Here is a 21,044-nt window from a genome sequence, read left to right on the forward strand (position 1 = left end):
CTCTCTCTCTCTCTCCCTCCCTCCCTCCCTCTCTCTCTCTCTCTCTCTCTCTCTCTCTGTCTAGAATTTTTTTTCAAGCCCTCTCAGTTTTTACGTGGGGCGCCTATTTGTTGTATGGAGTCCGCTTGTTTGTCCTGGCTGCCCAGAATTGAAATAACCACACAGAAACCGTATTAATTAAATCACTGCTTGGCCCATTAGCTCTAGCTTCTTATTGGCTAACTCTTATATTTATTTAACCCATTTCTATTAATTTGTATATTGCCATATGGCAGTGGCTTACATCATTCCCTAAAACTGGAATTATGGGTGATTATGAGCCACGCTGTGGGTGCTGGAACTGAACCTGGCTCCTCTAGAAGAGCAGCCCATGCTCTTAACCACTGAGCCATGAATCTCTCTTGACAAATTGATTTCAAATCTCATGGCAAATAACTAGAATTGGGGTTTGGGTTCTGGAGGGTAGTTTCTTGAGTGATCTGGTAACCAAACCAGACTGCTTTTCTTGTGGGTTGACAGGTGCTGTTTTAGATTGGGTTGGAAAGGTGTTTAGCTTCATTTAGTTGTACTTTATAGTTTCACGGAACACACCCAGGGCTTGGTAAAAATGTGTGCCTTTAAAATAGCTCATTAAACAACCTGGAGCCCTGTAAACCAAGTTCAGTCCCCTAACAATCTAACGAGATTTCTTTTTAACCTCAGGCACCTTGATTTGGGGAGAGTACTAGGCTCTTATGTACATATGTGTTGCGTTTACCAAGGGTAGGCACGTCCTCGAAGCCTTGTGTGAAGGTGCTGTCATGCCTCTGGGGGACTCTGGGAAGCATGTATACTGCTAACTGGAACGGTGCTTTCTTAGGATCTTTCGACAAGTTACAATAATGTGTTTTACTGGTTTGGAGCAGCGTAACATTTGACCCCAGTAGCACAGTGTTTCATGAGCCAGGGTGGGGCCCAAAGTACAGTCCCAGGTCCTGCTCATTTCTCTTTTAGTCTTGGCTCTAACTGGATGCTCTCCCAGCTGCCAGCTGTGTGGCCTGGGTGAACGCACTGGGCTTTGGTTGAGGCTTGTGGCAGGAATGTGGGTTCACCCTGGAGGGTTGCAACATCACTTCTCATGTAGATATCACACTTTTTTTGGCCTCCTATGATTTGGTTTTAGATTATTTGTCTTGTGGTTTGGGTTTGTGAGTATGTGCTCTTGGCTTTCTCTTCCTTTATTCCTTTCTCCCCTCTTCACAGTGACATGAAAGAAGGAAGTACTCTCAAGATGGATTTGTGCTTGCTTCGGTAGTCACACCCACTTTTGGTGCTAGTGTGTTCTTTTTCTTCTGGCTAAGAGATCTCTGCTTGTTTTTTTTTTTTTTTTTTTCTTCCCTGTAAGTGCTTTTACTGGGATCCAAAATCAAAAGTTGGAATTTGACTTTGCCTTTGCAGCCTCTTTTTTCCCTGGGAGGTGCTTGGTGCAGCTACTGGGTGAGTCAGACATGGAAGAGGGTGTGCAAAAGTGTATGAAGAACCCTCCTGTTACTGTAAGGCAGTCAGGAATTGGAGATTTGTAGAGTTACTCCTTGATTTATTTCTCTCAGGGGGATATATTAGAACATGAAGTTTGGGTAGTTTTACTTTTTCAATTTAAACTTCCAAAGATGTAGTTTGTTCTTACTTCCTCAGCGAATTTAGACTTGCATTAGTCCCAAACTAGTGTTTCTCCGTAGTACTGTAAATGAGTTTTCTTTCCTATGCTTCTATACTCCTTTAATCTTCGAATGTCTGTCTAAAGACTTTATTTTTTAAATCTATTTTTTTTAAAAAAGCTGTCTATATATTTTTCTTTTTTTTCTCAAGCCTACATACATTTTTTAAATATACCGTAAACTGTTCAGAGGTTTATTTTTGTCTGAATCTTGTCCTTGTTGCGTATTGTAATCACTTTTTAACTGGGAACACCTGAATTTTAAATGCTAAGTGGGCATGGCTAGAAACAACTCAGCAACCCTTTCTGTTGGCTCTGTACAGTTCAACATGGTGGCGGTGTGTTCACTGCCTCTGTAAGCCACACTCACCAGCTCAGCTCCAGGGGTGCAGTGGTTCTATGTCGCCTGTAAGCAATTCCTAACACGCTGCTCTCAGACGCCATTTCAGTGCAGGATGTCCCAAAAGAACCAAAGTTCGCGCTACTAGCATGAACCAGGAAACCTTCCCTTAAAGAGGCTGTGCAGTTTTTGCTGTTAATGCTGAGTCAGGAAGCCTTCTCTTAAAGAAATCACGCCTCTACAAACAGAGCCCACCTGAGAAAATGCTGCTACCAAGAAGCCATGCTTAACTCTGTTTTTTTCTGTCTACAGTTCCTTCCTATGGTCTGTCGGGTTTTATGTGGATGTAGTTGCTCCACATGGGGTGCCATCAATAAACAAAAACTATATTAATTATAACACTGTTTGGCAGATATCTTAGGCCTATTTTTAGCTAGCTCTTAAATCTTAAATTAACCCATTTCTATTTATCTGTGTTTTGCCATGAGGTTGTGACTTACCAGGTAAGGTGCTGGCGTCTGTCTCCTTCCACAGCTATATGGCATCTCTTTGATTCCACCTACCTTCACGCTATATCTCTTCCAGCCTATATTTTGCCCTGTTACAAGCCAAAGCAGCTTTATTCATTAACCAATAAAAGTAAGACATATACAGAAGGACACCACATGTCATTTTTGTGCATGCTGTGCTTCCTGTTAAAATAGGACTTGCTGTGTATCTCTGGAGAACAGTGTTGCTATTGAAATGTACTTTGTATCTCAAATGTTTATGGTCTGTTGGCAGAATCACCTTCTCAATTCTAAAATGGATATGATGGGAGAAAGGTGGGAGACTGCTGTGTGTAGGTGTTTAAGTACTAGGAATTTCCTTGAATGTCTGGAATCTTCTAGCCAGATTCTGTTTTCCTAAACATTTTTTTGTATCTTTAGAAACAAATATATACCTGTTTTGCTGTAGCCCCCTCTCCTTTAAAAGCAGTGACATATATGTGTGTGTGTGTGTGTGTATGTATATGTTTGTGTGTGTGTGTATGTATATATATGAATGAGCAGAGACTGCACAATCTCTTCTTGTAGCTCTTTCAGACTTGCAAGGCACTGTGTTACCAAGTGATAAGTCATGCCTCTTGTCCTGAAGTGGTAAAGATGCTATTCTTAAGAACAGTGTGAGTGTCGAACCTGCTTTCATTTTCAAAAACTTTTGGAGTATTGTGGGACTTTCCAACTACTACTAAGTGGAAATGTTTGTTTTGTTTGTCTTGGGAGCTCACAGTTGTCTAAAGGAAGGGTTAGAAAAGTCTGGTTTCTTTGGGAACCGAATAAATTCATCTAGTGTTATAATTTGAATTAGCTAGTTAACCTTTTGCTTTCGAGTTTTCTCTTTCATAAATAGGGCAAACCCACTTGTCAGATCCTCTGTGACTGAGCCTGTGTGTAAGTCTTACCTGTGGATGCTGGCTCCTGGTCCATACACAACACCATGGAAGTTTAGTGTGGGCCTCCTTGTTACCTTCTGTGCTAATGTTGGCTAAGTGTACATGCTTCTCGTGAACTGAGTGTCCTCTGGTTTTTTTAGCAGCGGTTCTAGCAACAGGAGCTCAATGTATTGTCATTCCTGTCAGTACTTATGCCCCTTGTTGCAGTCATGACAGGAATTTTGGTGCTTTATTTGTGGTTGTTCTTGAGAGCTTGACAGCATTGGCTACCAAGGTTTCAGGTGAGCCCAGAATAAGCATGCAGTGTTAAAGTGGAAATTGCAGAGTGATATGCTTTTTAATATAGTTATGTGTAAGTTGAGAAATTAAGTATAATCGTTTTGATATTTATTTTGGGCGGTGGGGGTGGTGGTGGATGATCTCACTACACAGTCCAAGCTGGCCTTGATCACCTGTCTCCTTGGTGCTGGATTAAAGGTATCTGCCACCACCCCTGGCCAGTTTCATTTGTTATTTAGGAAATAATGGTCTTTTTAAAATGTGAGAAAGTGTTTTGTAAGATGCTTTAAAAAAGGGCTTTAGAATGACATTTGGTATTTTAAGAAACTGAATTATGAAATACTGCATTAAACTAAAATGCCAATGTGCATTGTTACTTTAAAAACACCCAAATTCACTGACAAGACATCGGTTATTGGTGAATTTTGGTGAACACACTAAAATCCCCCCAAATTCATTAGTTATTAACACATTTTAACTTAGTAACTCAATTGAAACTTCCTATGCCAGGATTCTTGACATAAAGGCCTAAAACTATGTTATTTTAGGAAATTTAAGATGCACACTCAGGTGGATCTCTGTGAGCTTGAGGGCTACAGAATAGTTTCCGGAAAGCTGGGGCTGTTAACACAGAGAAACCCTGTCTTGAAACAGCAACAACATAACCGGAAAGCAAACAAAAAGCTACAGCATTGCAGCCCTAAGGAACAATGTATCCGAGATACAACATTGCAGCCCTAAGAACCATGAATCCACTAAAAATGATGTTTCTTACTGCTGTAAACTTATTTATAGCTTTTTTTTTTTTGGAATTGCAAGCGATTATTTTTCTAGTAATTTCTTGTGAGCACTAAGCTAAGAGTCAGAAGATCTAAATTCTAGACTTTTGTTGGTTGAGTTTTTCCCAGTGTTTGAATGGCTGCGTGATGGCATCACAGACGCCTTTGCTTCCCTCACCGTCCGTCCTGCTCTTGTTTGCATAGTCCTGTGTCTTCTACTTTATATCATGTATGTTTATAGTATGTTTGCATATGTTTATACTGTGGCTGAGTGGCTTTAGTCACATCTGTTGAAATAGGGAGCGGCGGCGGGGCTGCGTCCCCAACACCCCTGCCGCTTGGCTAGCTCATGCCCGAAATAACAACACACAAACTGTATTCATTTAAGAACTGCTTGGCCCATGAACTCTAGCCCTTACAGGCTAATTCTCGCACCTGGATTAGCCCATTTCTAGTAATGTGTGTAAGCACCCCAAGGTGCGCTTACTGGGAAGAGTCTAGCCTCCGTCCATCCTGGTGTCTCTGCTCCAGAGCAGAGCTGTCGGCTCTGTCCGGAAGCAGAGCAGAGTCTGACCTCACTTCCTCTTCCGCCCAGAATTCTATTCTGTTTACTCCTCCCACCAATACTTTAACCTATGAGGCCAAGCAGTGTGTTTATTACTTAACTAATGAAATCAACAGATTGATATATGACACTCCCACATCACACATCCAGGGGCATTATAGCACCTTCCTTCTGGCATTTTCTGGGGGTAATTACAGGTTTATCACAGAGCTGCAAGCTGCAATGAGAAAGTAAGAGAAAGGCTATCAGGTGTTTAGTGTAAGATTAGAGAAATAATTTTACCTTTTAATCAAACAAATGAAATGTATACCTTAAATGTATTGTGAAAGGACTGTTGTTACATGAACCCATGGGAGTCTGTTAAGGTTCTCGAGTTTTAGTTGTAAAATGCGAATAAATACTCACTGACACAGAACAGATTAGATTCCGCCTTGTTCCAACTGCTGTGTCTTGCCATTCTGCCCAGGGGAGATGGGGACCAACTACCCCTAGCCCTTTTTAGACCACCCCAGAGAGAGAGTGGTGGGAGGGGGTGAAGGAGTGGGATGAGACCCCTCTTTTAGCAGTCACTTAAACAGACAAGACCACGCCCTAGGTCTTGCTGCCCCAAAAGTGATTGGCAAAAGGGATCCAAATACTACAACAGACTGTGAGGGGTTTTGTTTATTTGTTTGTTTTAAGTGAGACAGGAGTTTGAAAGCCCAGGTGTTCTTTTGTCACTGATAAACCTGAGGCCTGGAGATGCTAAGTGCTGTCCTCAGAGTATTGCTGGGTGTCTGGCCCCTTGAGAAGAGAGGGGTCTTGGTTCTCAGAGGCCCCCAGTTTTGTGTTTTTAGACTCCTGAGGCACCTCTTCCAGCTGGTGATGCTTTCATGGTTTTAATTTTTACTAAGTGTTAGTATGTGTGTTCGTGTGCACACTTGTGCTACAGCACACAAGTTGAAGTCACGGACAACTAGAGGGAGTGGATTCTCTCTCCCATGTAGGTCCCAGGGATCAAACTCAGCAGCTCCATGTGTTACTTTCTACAGCTGAAGGTTACTGTTGTCAAGCTCAGGTTTTGATTTTCATAGTATTTTGCACAAAATATTAATAAGCTAATACTTAACAAGAAGACATTTTCTTTTGTATTATGTTTTATAAAGGAAATTGACATAGCACCAAGTATTGAAATTAGAAGAGGCAGCTCACCAGTCTGAACAACATGACAAGACCCCTTCTCTTTGGCAGGCAGGCAGGGTAGGTGGTGAGAAAAGGGAAAAGAGCAAGTATAATCTTTCCCCTTGAGAATATAGTTGCCTCATGACTGTTTTGTTCTTTCACAACATGGGATCAAGCAATTTTCTTATGTCTAAAAATACGTTGTAGAATATTGACCCTTCTTTGTGTTCCCTTTGGCATCATACGGCATTTGGGGAAAGAAAGCTACAAATAGGAGAAAGTGTGAATAATTTTAGAACCTAGAGAATAACATTATGAAAGGTTACATTGTCTGTGCCTTAATAAAAGAAGTGGTTGAAACTATTTTAGTCCAAGGAATAGTGTGTTTGTTTAAACTGTAGCATGCCTAGACAGAAATAAATCCCGCTAGAGTGGTAGCTCACGGCTGACCTTGTTTTCCCATTCTGGGTCCCAAAGTCGCAGCTGCAGTAAAGCAGAGAATTCTCTTAGCCCGTTTGTAATGTATCTTAAAAGGGTCTCGCAGCTAATACTCAGTGAGGAAAAAATAAAAAGGATTAGTTCCGCATGCCATGGATTTATAGTCTGAAATAGAAACCGAAACATTTTACTATATAGTACAGTTAACTAAAGCATGGGTAATTCTGCAAACTATATGTGACCTTTTGTGGGAGTTTGATTCCATCTTCATTCCTTCTCATGAAGGAACTCAGACTATTTGATCAAATTTGGTTGTTTTTTTTTTTTGATTAATGTTCCCTGTGATTTTTGTGAGGGGAAAAATATACAGGAAGACATTATGATCACACTTTGAATTTAAGTATGGGAAGACATACTTCAAATATATTTCAGGTGTTCTGAATTTGTGTGTGTGTGTGTGTGTGTGTGTGTGTGTGTGCACGCACATGCGCGTGTGGGTGCCTGTGTGTGTACACGTGTGTGCCTGCAGAGATCAGAAAGGTGTTATATATCCAGAGTTGGAGTTATAGGTGGTTGTAAAACACCTGATGAGGATGCTGGTAATTGAACTCAGGTCCTCTGTGGAAAACAGTATGCACAGTAAAACTGCTGAGTCATCTCTCCAACTCCAGTTGTAAAAATCCATAGAGGGCCTCAGACTTATAGTAGTTGCATGGATGGTGTTTAGTGCTGAACACCGCGCTGACTTTGACTTAAGATCTTCACAAGGCTGCTACCAGGTGGTGTGATTGGTTTGTGATAATTGGCAGGCAGCAAGTCGTAGCCCAATTAGCCACGGTCAGAAGCAAGAACATCCAAACTCTGAGGTGTGGGAGGTCAGCTGTGGTGTTTGTCCGCATATTTCCGGAGTCTGCCACTGTAAATACACGACAGGTAAATGATCCCCAGTCAGCGTGGGCCTTTCTTGTGTTTGATATCATTCCGGCAGGCTTCTCTCTGATATTGAGAAATGTTTTTGATTTTTTTTTCTGGCTTTAAAGCTCTTACTATATTACTATATATACAAGCTGTTAGTTTTTATTCTGTTACGTGTATTTTCATTCTGTCTCATTCTGTGTTAGGAGTTGGACAGCCTGGCCCAGCAGTTGCATATATTGTACATGATCTCTATGCCTCACTGCCTTGGACATACTCAACCAAGTGCTGCCGGAGCCATAGGTTGCTCAGGACATTGAGGCCCAAGGACGTAGGGGTCTGAGGCGGATGTCTGAGGACTACACGCAGGCATCAACATCTCAATGATATTGCCTATCTTGCAAGGCTGTCCAGTTTCTTGGGGAAGGTAGTTAACATCTTTATTCTGGGGGAGAAGTAGCAAAGGTAATTGCCATCTTTGGTCTTCCACACTTCCACATAGGGATCATGTTCTGTGTACCACTTCACCATGTCAGTGACATGATCAGAGTTGCCACCTGTTTTGGGTGAATACAGATTTTCTGGTATGGAGGACTGTTACTGTGGGGTTTTTTTTTTTGTGTGTGTGTGTGGCTGTCTTCCTGCTGTATTCGCTGTTCTTGGTGTACTTGAAAGGTGTTTAACACCTTTCCTGAGGATGTATGCTCAACAGAGTCCCCCGAGGAAGCGTCTGCACACTGTGAGCACACATTTATATCATTTGATAGGCCCATGATACCCAGATACTGTCAACTCAGATGAGAAAGTTTGTATTAACACCACAAAACAATACGCTTCCTACCTAACAATAAAGACAGAATCCTCAAATTTAATAAAATTTACTTTTGCAGAGGAAGTCAGGGCATTTTTTTCTTACTCATTTAAGTTAAACCACAGCAGCTTTGTTCTGCACCACACCCTAAGGCACACTGTGAGGGCACTATATTTGCCTTAATTTGGCATGAATAAATTTTAAAAACTGTACATTGATTGTATAGCTATGTTTATTTTTGTGAAAAATGAGGAAATTTAACTTGTATAGTAGCTTCTGGGATAGGCAGCCTGTTTAGTGCGTTATTTGATTTCTTTTGCTGCATGTTTTCTTTTCCGTAGGATCAGTGTCACTAACTAAACACAAACTATGAAACTATGAAATGGAGGTCGTAGATTGCTTGGTGATCCTCACAGCTCAGACTCTTTTGAATTCAGTGTGCACTCCTTTTTTTTTATTTTGAGAGATTCATACGTGTGTAACATTTCACACCATGTTCACCCTACCCACACCTCCCTCGGTACTATTTCCAGTGCATGTACAAGCTGTATTTTCCCTCTTCCCTGCTTTCTTTACCCAACCTTATAAAGAACTGGGTATCAAAGAAATGATAATAGCAGCAATGTCTGGTAACGTACAACACAGAGCCTGAGATATTGAACGGCTTTGGCTCTCAGCCGTGTGCTCTCAGTCGGTACAGTGGTCCCCCTCGGATAGCAGTTCTACCCTGTGGGTCACAACCATCGGAAATCCCGTAAGTGATTCTTAGGAACCCCCACCATAAATTTATTTTTATTGTACTTTATAACTATTTTTGCTATTGAGTGGTGTCTTACTTCCTAAGACCATTGAAAAGATTTGTTTTCTGCTATCTTAACCCACAGACAGTTTCGACTTGTAGTTGACTTAGCATATCTGCCTGTTGGTCGTTTTACATTGGCATCTAAGTCAAAGTATGGGACTCCACTAAAACCCATCCTGGGTATCTTAGGTCATTGTGTGCATTCTGCAGCCCAAACATCTCTGGTTTAGAGAAGGAACTGAGCAATTCCAGGTTACTTCTGGCACTTTTTTCTCCATTAGGTTTCAGAATTGTCTCACTTTCTTTTTCTGTCCCGTCCAGTGTCTGATGAAGTCGAGCCCTCTTCACTTCTGTTTTCCTTCCAGCATGGTGTTATTTTCTGTTCTCGTTGCTTTTGTTGACACAAGCAATTGAGTGGTCTTGTTAGAGGGCTACTTTGCAATTCCTTGTGAGGTAGTTGCTGGCAGCTGTGTGAGGCTGGGCATTACAAAGCATCTTTCTAATGTTCAGCTGGGTTTTCTGAGAGGAGTAAGAAGTGGGGGAGAGAGGGGGCAGCAGGAAGGCCTTTTGTCCTCTCATTCTAATGTGAGTCAGTCACTAGTGTTTCTGATGCACAGTTTATTGGCACTAATAGGCATCTGTCTGTGACAAGCATTTGCAATAATTCATGTAAAAGTTACCGCAGAGCCATTGGCATCTGCTTCTCAGCAAAATGTCACGCCTGTTTCTTTATGTCTGGATAGTAAAGTGCCATTTGCTTTACCTGACTCAATTGAGGGTCTTGTAATTAGTCATTGTGATCATTGCTGCAGTGAACAGAGGCGTGTCATCTTGTGTCACTGACTTATTTTCCTTTGGACGTAACACATAGGATTGGTGTGACGTGGATGAGCCCAGAGGACATTATGTTATGTAGAGTAAGTCAGACACAGAAGGACAAATACCATATGTTCTCACTTATGTGTGGTAATTTAAAACTTGATCTCATTGACCTGGAGATTAGAATAGTGGTTCCTGGAAGGGACAGCTAGTGGCTACTATGGGGGGGGGGGGATAAGCTCTACCTTTCTATAGCACTCGAGGAATGCTGTGGTTGGTTGTTCCTATAGATTTGAAAACAACTTGTAAAGAAGATTTATTCCCAGTACAAACTAATGATAAATGTTTGAGTGCTGGGGTTCCCAGTGGCCCTGTTGTATTCCCGTTGTATGCACACACCGAGGTGCCTTACTGCTCTCCGTAGGTTTGCACTTTGTGTTGTTAGATGTTTTGTCTATTAATTCTCAAACTGTCATGCCTTTTTACAAGCAGTACGTTAAGATATGGTGTTTAGGATTTATTGTTCTTGGATTCATAAAATCTCTTTTAATTCAGGATGAGTAGAGAAATATGTTACCCATAGGACAGCACAAGCAACTGGAATCCAAAACTTCAAAATCCAGACCAGGTTTTGTTGGGGAGGTGCCAAGAGCAAGGAAAGGGATAGTCAACCTTTTCACCTGCTGCTCTCCTTGTTGGGGTGTGTGTGTGTGTGTGTGTGTGTGTGTGTGTGTGTGTGTAGCTTCCATTTATTCTATTGAGATGATATGTGGTGACAGTGACATCATTTGACAGAGAGATCTTTGATAGACAGGTGTCTTCTGCTTGTTGAGGGTGTGTTGGGAGTTAAAGATTGTCCCTAGCCTGTATGGAGAGATCATGGGTTTGAATGTTAACTTTTGATCCTTTTTTTTTTTTTTTTTGCTACTTCTTTGTTTAAAGATATCCTATATTTTGGGTAGTTTTGAAGTATCTTACAGGCTTGTCTACCTTAAACTCAGCAATATAAAAGGAAGGGTTAAGGGTTCATTTATTTTTTAGTGTGATTGATTTCATCAACAATAATTAGGAATTAAAAAAAACTAGAAGAAGGAGAATGTCTGAAGGGAATTTATAATTTGAGATTGTCCACATGACTGATCTAAAGACAGTAAACAGTTTTTGTGGAGCCTGGTGTGGTTATCCATGTGACATGTTCTAGTGATGGTGGGAAGCTAGCCTGAGCCTTGTGAATAGGGTTCAGAGTGCTTTAAATCCCAAGATCGCCTCAAGGATGGCTGCTGCCTTTCCCTGTCCTCAAGAGAGCTCCCATGCAGATAGGAAGAGAATGTAATGGTAGTGGTCATTTGCACCTGCTGGGTTCAGATCCTTATTTCTTTTTCATTCGCCTTATCTGTCTTTCTCTTTTTGTTTAATACTGTTGTTTTAAAGGGACCAGTACTTTCTTATTATCAAATCAGGTAGGGACTCAATTCTTGGAATGGAACAATGTGCATCTCGTCTTGCGTGCCCCGCCCCGACCTGCTGGCCTTCCTTCCACCTGTTAGCTACTTTGTTTGCGCTTATTTTCTGGTGTTGGTGTTTCTCTGGGCTTAGCTCCAAGCCTATAACTGTCCTTTCTTTGTATGCTTTGCTCAGAAGATCTTAACCACTTCTAATTTAGGTTTTCAGATTAGTCTTTGAATTTAGTATCGTTAGTCCTCTTCTAAACATTCAGCTCAGCAAGTATGAGATGGACTTTTGTGTCACTAAGCAAGAATAACGAGCTTTCCTGACATAATGTGCGCCTCAGGAGGCTGAGGCAGGAGATCATAAACAAGGTAGAGTCCAGCAGAGGCAGTTGTTTCAAGAGTGATAGTCTAGCACCCCACCCCCACCTTCTGTGCTAGGCGAACGGCGCCTAGTCCAGTGTATGTAAGTCTTATGATGCAGCATTGATTCTTCTTTTCACTAAAGTTTTTATTACTCTATATTTTAGGATATATTATAAAATCTGTGTGTGTATATATATGTGTGCGTGTGTGTAGTTTTCTTGAAGATGACCCTATGATTGGAAGCACACTAAGTTAAAAATCTGGCTTTAATTTTTACGAGGTAGGTTATGTTTTTGATCTCAATAGAAAAAATTAAGCAACCACACATCATAGACTGTGGGCATATAGTTGTATGTGACTGAAGCTGTTAAAGAATTTCAAGTGTCCTTCTGCAGCTTTCTCTGTCCCTGTGTGTCTTCAGCGTTTACCAGCCTCCCTGCCTGTCTTGGTGACTGGAGTGGTGATGGCTTGACAGGGGCCAGTCTAAGATCCTTGGTAGGAACATGCAGGGTGGCAGTTGTCCGGCACCCTTTGGCCAGTCAGTCACTGATGTCTTCGTAATAGCCAGTGTTGGCTTTTCCGGTGTATGTCAGAAATGCCGGAAGTTGACTCAGGTGGCCCAGCACCTTTTTCACACATGGCACTACTCCGCTCAATAGGAAATGGCTTCCTTTGGTTGGTGGCAACTTTGAGAAAATTACATGGCATAGGACTCAGGAAAAACATGAATGCTAGTCTCTTCACAGTGTGGCATCAGAAATCACAGGAAAACTGTTTTCAGGGGCTCAGATCGCTGCCTTCTTGTTAGGTTAGCAAAAAGTGATAGAATTATCAAAGCAGTGACCTTCTGTGAACACCCCGCAGGTGTGGCAGCCACGTACCTTGCTCCCAAGGCACGCCTCGGGAACAGCATGGGCTAGAGCTGCCTTACGGGTGTGCAGATGGAAACACAGGTGATGCTGTACCGTGTGCTCACCCAGTGAGAGTCCAGTAGTGCTGCCGGTGGTTCCTTTTGACACAAATAAAGTACAGTCTCTCTTTCTCTCCAGGTATATTAAATGCCCTTTGGTCACTATTACAGTTGTCACTTCATTCTCTTCTGCGGCTAAATTTGCTTCCTCTAGATTTGTTTATAATCACTTATCAACAAAATAAAAGACGATACTGTTCCTCATCTATCTCTCAGCCCGCAATTAGGTTAACAGGCTGGAGAGATGGTGCTGGCACCTGAACTCTAGGCCTGCTACAAAGCAGCAGGTGCTCCTAACTGCAGGGATGTCTCTCTAGCCTGTTAACCTGATTGCTTAGAAGCAGCAAAACAATTGTCACCCACCATTATGGTTGGGTCTGTGCGTATACATGGAGTACACCCTTTACTCCAATAGACTTTTCTTCAGATAGCAAATTGTTCCGTCATTTTTATGCTACAATTACTACATTGTTGAATTAGGAGCGGCGAGGATGCGTCCCCGGCACCCGGCCACCCACATGGCTAGCTTATGCCCGAAATAATTACATGGAAACTGTATTCTTTCAAACACTGCCTGGCCCGGCTAGTTCCAGCTTCTTATTGGCTAGCTCTTACATATTGTTCTAACCCATTTCTAATATTCTGTGTAGCCCGCTAGCTGGCTTACCAGGGAGGATCTTAACCTGTGTCTGTCTGGAGCGGGAGAATCATGGCGACTCCTCCTCTAACCTTCTTTCTCCCAGAATTCTCTTCTGTATACTCCGCCTACCTAATTTTCTATCCAATAAAATGGGTCAAGGCAGTTTCTTTATTAATAAGAAACCATTCCCACATCATTTCCCCTTTTTCTGTTTAAACAAAAAAGAAAGGCTTTAACTTTAACATAGTAAAATTACATATAACAAAACAGTTATCAAGTAAGAATTACAGTTACAATATTTATATCTATTTTATCTCTTATCATAACTAAGGAAAACTATAACTATCTATTCATTCTTCAACTCCATCAAAGACTCCAGAAGGATATAATACTACCTAAGTAAACAAGAAATAAGAAAACTCTAGAAATGACAGAGACATCTCGCTGCCTGGACAGTCACCCAAAGTTCCTCTGTACCGTTGGGGCATCCATCTTCGGCCTACAGGCCCATGGTATCCAGAGACATTTCCATGAAGCAGGAAATTTCAAAGACAGTTCAGTCATTTTCTGCTGTGTCCTGCAGAATGTCTCGCAGACTCTTTCATGAATCAGGAACCCCGAAAGACCATCTCACCTTTAGGCAAGTTCAGCAGTCCTCTCTCTGCGGGTTCTCTGTGTCCAGTTTATGCAACAGTCCAGGCAAGAGCAGTTTCTTGCCCAAATGGCTATCAAACTCCATAAGGATCCTCTTCGATGCCCATCTTCCTTTTGAAGTAGATTGGTGCTGCCAGGAGCAGACGTGTCTCATTGTCATGAAAAGCCCTAAGTTATTAAAACATTTAAAATGCCATATTCTGCAGTCTTTGAAAGATATGAAGAATGCCTATCTAACTGAAAGATATCTCTATATATCTAGAAAATCTAACTAACATGACTACAAGCTTGACTATTATCCATTAACAACCTATATTTCCTAATTATACAGTACATTTTAAAATGAACTACACAATCACAATACCTTAATCAAGATCAGAAATACATATACATATAACAAAATCGACCATAAAATCCATACCAATGCAAATTATTTATATCTATATCATATCCCCCTTTAAATGTAAAAGAACATTTATAAACAATATTTGGGAACATGGGTGTAGTTTTTTTCTCTCCAAACTGCTTCCTGCTGAATAGGGGCGTCGTTAATTAGGTCGTTCATGATATAACCTGTGTGCTAGTTTCATCTCAGTTGGCAATTGAGCAAAGCAATTTTTTGAGGGTATTCACAGCAACCTTTCAGGAGGGCGTGGTCTATCATACCAAATCAGAATAGATGCAATCCACAGGGTATCCCGTACCGCCTGTGCTGCGGCCGTCCATCTTCAACCTGGTGGAGAGAGCTGCCCATTGGATAGCAGTTGAAATGTAGCTGTGAGAACTGTCATTCCCAGTGCATTGTTCCTTGTATATTTTGTCCTGTTCTACGCCAGTAGAAGTGATGCCGAGGTCATTACACTTCTTGGCTCGCTGTGCAGTTCAGTGTAGGGCTGACTAGTGAATGTTGCTTGTGCACTGGGAGTGATGCACAAGTATTAGCTGTGTATTGATTGTGAACATCTTACCTGCTGATGAGCTCAGCGAGTTTCTCTCTTCATTAATGTTTGTTTGTTTGTTCATATTGCAGATTCCGCTCAGATTTGGCTTCAGATGAACAGATCTTCTGCACTGTGTACAGGCACAGGTGAGTCTTTATTATGTTGTACAGGCACAAGCATTGAGTCTTTTATGTTGTGATGACTTTTTGTAAGATTAAGTATTTTACATGGATGTAAATGAAAAGAGAACAGAACTTACCAATTTTCCTGCATGTGTCTGCTGTGAAAGTTCATTTTGAATGTCTTAAAATGATTTCTGAAGGTGAAACACCATGTGTTTGTTGTTGCTCAGTTTCCATTTGGAAAGAGTCTTAAGTATACATGCTAGACAAGTTGATTAGTTAGTTCATTAAATTTTAACTTTAGAGCCTGGAAAAATGTTTTCGCTTATTTTTTATGTAAAATATTGTTTGCTTGTTATTAAACTGGCATAATGTAGAAAAGAAAAATTGCTATAGATTTTTGGCAGCAAATCTCAATGTTAGTGGATAGTTGGGTGTTGTGAAGTCCTGTTTTTGGCCTTTTTTGTTAGTAGCTCTTATTACACATTCATACTGTATGTTGATGATATTTATTAACCCTTAATACTCCCTTTACATCTTCATTTCTAAACCCCCTCTCCCTGAGAACTTAGGCTTCTTTAACACAGGGGCTGGGTCTGTTTGATGCTGCGTCCTCAGTCCTTAGAACACTGCTGCTTTATAGTTAGGGCTGAATGAAGCTGTTAAACAGTGGAATGTGAGTATCTAAAGTGCACTTAGATTCAGTCTGTAAGTACAAACAAAATAATCTGCACTGATGTGGGAGTGTCATATATCAATCTGTTGATTTCATTGGCTGAGCAATAAAGAAACTGCTGGTCCTGATAGGTTAAAAGATAGGTGGGCGGAATAAACAGGATAGGATGCTGGGCGGAAGAGGAAGTGAGGTCAGACTCTGCTCTGCTTCTGGAGAGACCCGACAGCTCTGCTGGAGCAGAGACGCCATGCTCAGCTCTCCCAAGCAACTCCAACCCACGATGGACTTAGGCTAGAATCTTCCCGGTGAGCACACCTTGGGGTGCTTACACAGATCATTAGAAATGGGCTAGTCCAGGTGCGAGAATTAGCCTTTAAGGGTTAGAGTTCATGGGCCAAGCAGTTCTTAAATGAATACAGTTTGTGTGTTATTATTTCGGGCATGAGCTAGCCAAGCGGCCGGGGTGTTGGGGACGCAGCCCAGCCGCTCTTATTTCAACACTGCACGATGTGCATAAGGCTATTAAACGCTATGAAAGGTTAGCCTGTTTAAGAACAAGGCCTCTGTCAGTGCTCTGTGGTTCTTATGGTGAAGTATACCCTTTCCTGTTGTTGGTGGGCATTCAGCCTTCAGTGGTGGCGAATTTGCCTCATTACTTGGCTTGGAGGTCTGATTAGACATTAGTCTTCTTCAAGTCTGCAATTAAAAAATATAAAATGGTTGCATTTCAACAAATGGATGAGGACTTGGGGTTTGACTAAACAACCCAACACACAGGCATGCACTTGGACAACTCTCTGCACTAACACCACCCAGTCACAGGTCGGAATTGACGGCTCAGTGCTCTAGAATGTCTTTCCAAAACACCAAGGAGTGCACCTATTCTGTGAGTTTATTCTGAACTAGAATTACTTCATTGTAATGACCTGTGTCTACCAGGCTTCTTCTATTGACACCTCCTTGTGTATATGTGAAGCTCAAGCTACCTTGAGCTGCTTACAACACGTAGATTAAAAGAGAAATAAAGCATTTCTTCAACAATTACTCATAAGACTAAGTGTATCTTTACAATTTATTTAGGTGTGATTATTTGGCATTAGCACTGCTTCCATTTCCATTTTTGTCACTATCTAGAGACCCTGTATTCCAAGGAAATCAAAGAAGTTATTAACAGTAAGCTTTGGAAGTGTGTGTTTTACAACTCATTTGAACATAGTAGGTTGTCTGAAGGTTGTTTGCTGCTTATTTTTAGTGGGTGGTGTATGGGTGTCTGCACCAGTGCACTTGTAGTCATGTAACATAATCTCAATTCTCATGGTGGGGGCATACCAGGGGAGAAAGCAGGAGTGACTGTGGTTGTTCCCAAGTGAGGAGTGAACGGAAATACAGGTCTTCTGAGCAGAGTACAGAGCTGCTTATCTCAAGTACTTCTTAGAAGAGTTGGAGTGACGATTTTGAGGGTTTTGTTTCCTTCAATTCAACAGTCTTGGCATTTTGGGTGCCGTTTAGATAAATATTTAACAAGAAGTAAGTCACTGACAATTGTGTGGACCTAGCAGAAGGGACTGAGGTGTCACAGACATCGAGCCTGTTTTCTGAGAATGGACTGCCATAGCCTGGGTGACTCAGTGGGAGGATGTGCAGGAAGCCTGCAGTAAACCTGCCAACACTGCCCTCTGCTTGGAAGCACTCTTTGAGGCCTTCATCTTAACCCTGCAAGCTTGTCTTGAGGAAGTGACATGATCCTCATGGTTGGCTTGGTGGCTCGGTAAGGGGAGTGGAGGCCAGGGAGCCGCTGTCTTTCAGTTTCTCTTTCATTAAGAAAGGTATTTGAGCCGGGCGATGGTGGCGCACGCCTTTAATCCCAGCACCCGGGAGGCAGAGGCAGGCGGATCTCTGTGAGTTCGAGACCAGCCTGGTCTACAGAGCTAGTGCCAGGACAGGCTCCAAAGCCACAGAGAAACCCTGTCTCGAAAAACCAAAACCAAAACCAAAAAAAAAAAAAAAAAAAAAAAGAAAGGTATTTGATCTGGGTTAGTAATTCTTTAATCTGGCAGTTTTACTAGTTCAGCAAATAATTTTTTCCCTGCATTATAAAATGGAATATGAAAATAGAAGATAGTCTTGAACTGTATTTTAAAACTATTTTAGTGACTTACATTATGATGTTTGAAAAGAATAGAACTATGAAACTTATTTGATTTAATTTTATTAAGTTAAATTTTATATCATGAGTGTCTTAATAACATACAGTAATATACTTTACCTTACTAGACCAGCAGGATCTGGATCTTCTCAGTAAATGCTATAAGTGATCTTAGTTTTTCTTTATTTTACATCATAGTACAATATTCCTTATTTAACTCTCTAATTACTACCGTTGAACTTGTTCACAGAGACATGTAGTGTATATCCAAGTTAGGTTCTTGGGTTTTATTTTTAGAAGAGGTCTCATTGTGTAGACCAGACTGGCATTGAACTCATAGGAACCTGCCTGTCTCCTGAATGCTGGGGTAAAGGCACATGTCACCAAACCCAGGCAGGGTCTAACTTTTAAAAATATCTTTAGAAAATAATGACTTGTGAGATAACGTCTTTTTTTTTTTGTTTTGTTTTGTTTTTTGTTTTTTTTTTTTTTTTTTTTTTAGACCGGGTTTCTCTTTGGCTTTTAAGCCTGTGCTTGGACTTGCTCTGTATATTAGGCTGGTCTTTAACTCACCGAGATCCCCCTCTCCTCCCCCCCCCCCCCCAGTGCTGGGATTAAAGGCGTGTGCCACCATCGCCCGGCTTTGGGTTTTTTTTTTAATTAATTTATTATGTACACATGCCAGAAGAGGGCACTATATCTTATTATAGATGGTTGTGAGCCATCATGTGGTTGCTGGGAATTGAACTCAGGACTTCTGGAAGAACAGTCAGTGCTCTTACCCTCTGAGCCATCTCTCCAGCCCCTTGTCATCTTTTAAATACATTTATAACAGCTTCCAAAGGCCAGTTTGTTACTGTGTTAGCCAATGGTGCATATTTAATATGTTTACTTTGAACAGTCTGGTTTTCTTTTTTTTTTTTTAAGATTTATTTATTGCGTATACAGTATTCTCAGTATTCTGCTTGTATGTATTCCTGCAAGACAGACGAGGGCACCAGGTCTCATTACAGATGGTTGTGAGCCACCATGTGGTTGCTGGGAATTGAACTCAGGACCTTTGGAAGAGCAAGCAGTGCTCTTAACCACTGAGCCATCTTTCCAGTCCCAGTATGGTTTTTTTTTTTTTGATCTTTTCGAGACAGGGTTTCTCCGTAGCTTTTTGGTTCCTGTCCTAGAACTAGCTCTTGTAGACCAGGCTGGCCTCGAACTTACAGAGATCCGCCTGCCTCTGCCTCCCGAGTGCTGGGATTAAAGGCATGTGCCACCACCGCCTGGCCTTGCTTCTTATTTAAAAACAAAATAAAAACCCTTCTGTTGGGCCACAGAGGCCTTCTTTCCTCAGTTTCAGAGTGATGTGACTTCTCATCAAAAGCCAGATGGTTGATCTTACCTCTTGATCTTTTGTATTTGAGGGCAGAGGAGGGAGAAGTGCACGTATATGACATATATGTCCTTATTCTAACTAACTTGATATCTTTGGCTCATGATCTTTCTAGCTTGGGTTCCTTTTTAATTGTGTTATTATTTTGACCGACATCTCTGTTGATAAAGCTTCTTATTTTCGCCAGGGTTCCTAGGACTGGTGGTGAGAATAACATACCTGGTGTGTTTATATATCCCAGTGAGGTTTCCAGAGGGACTTAAAGTGTTCACAGATGTTTTGAAGTGGAGATAGATATAGCTACATAGAAAGACAGAGAAAAGAGAGAAAAACAAACGTCTACTTTTACTTTTGGCGAGATTGTGCTCTTGGCCTCACATGGCTAATTCTTTGTGTCAGAGTGTGCAGTGTATTTGGATTCTGTCTGAATCCTCTTTGAAGCAGAGGCTGAACAACTTGATTTGAAAACACTCATGCTTTACGTTCTGGTGGTGGCTTAGGTCGTGAAGTCACAGGATTGTGTGTCCTGCAGCTTGTCCTCGTCAGAGTAGCCCAATAACTTTTACAGAGGTGCTTTCTGCCTTGTTACAACTTTGAGGATGCCGTGGAGGATGTGAAGGTACTTGAGTGAAACCATATGAATTCCGCGAGTATTTCTATACAGAGTAGTATGGTTTTTAAGATCTGCCTTCTCCCTGCTTATTTATAGGCCATTATTATTATTGCAGCTGTCCACATATACATGCATAGCTTTAGTTCTTTACTATTGTAAAAGATTAATAATGAGAGCCACATAGCACACCACACACACAATCTTCCACCCCAAGTACATCTCAGAATTTCAGACTGGCTTTATATATGGCCTTCTTCCTCTCTAGTGAGGATTTGCAGGCTTATTACACTTTGAGAAATTGGAGGCCCCATTTTAAAATCAGAAACTACTGTCCCAGCCACTAAGTATCCCAGCCATTAAATAAGAATAGCCAGGTGGTGGTGGCACATGCCTTTAATCCCAGCAGAGGGAAGCAGAGGCTGGTGGATCTTTGAATTCAAGACTAGACTGGTCTACAAGAGCTGGTTCCAGGACAGGCTCCAAAGCTACAGAGAAACCCTGTCACGAAAAAACAAAAACAAACAAAACGATTTCAGCATTTTAGCTTTAAAATGCTACACATTCTTGGGGCTGACAGGATGGCTCAGCTGAGTCTGATCAGCTCCCACATAGCAGGACTGCCTGTACAGGTTGTCGTGTTTGCATTCGTGTGCATGCAAGCACACACGTTAAAAGTGAAAACTATTACATTCTTGGGATAACTGGAGAATCCTTTCAAATAACTGAAAACATAAATTATGGTACATTTTATCTTTTGATGACTTTTACACTGGATGAGAAATTATGCCATTCTTTCCTCTGTTCCTTGTCTAGTGAGTAGGGTTTGAACCGCAGATAAGGGCTGTGGTCTGACCACAGTATTCACCACGGACACAGGGGCTGCCTTCACTTCCCACCTGATTTACAGCTGCCGTTCCTCTCTCTTTTCTTTTAAAGCCATTTTCAAGCAGATTCATAATAAAGTTGTAATCTTTGTTCTTCTATTGTCTCAATTCATGCCATTTTTTTCTTTTCTGATTTTTTTTCCTTTTTTTTTTTTTTTTT

At 41.4% G+C, this 21,044-nt stretch overlaps 1 protein-coding gene across 2 annotated transcripts in view; it reads left to right on the forward strand.

Annotated features, from left to right (window-relative positions):
* Positions 1–21,044, forward strand: part of Ncoa2 (nuclear receptor coactivator 2) — a 224,205-nt gene that overhangs the window by 67,216 nt on the left and 135,945 nt on the right. For both annotated transcript variants that reach the window (XM_050142073.1, XM_050142074.1), the window contains exon 2: positions 15,149–15,205. The gene's annotated coding sequence lies outside the window, so the exon portion shown is untranslated. The remainder of the gene's footprint in view (positions 1–15,148; positions 15,206–21,044) is intronic.

The sequence above is a fragment of the Alexandromys fortis genome, unplaced genomic scaffold (genome assembly GCF_014885135.2).
Source record: "Alexandromys fortis isolate MF-2015 unplaced genomic scaffold, M_Fortis_MF-2015_v1.1 scaffold_41, whole genome shotgun sequence".
Classification (NCBI taxonomy): Eukaryota; Metazoa; Chordata; class Mammalia; order Rodentia; family Cricetidae; genus Alexandromys; species Alexandromys fortis.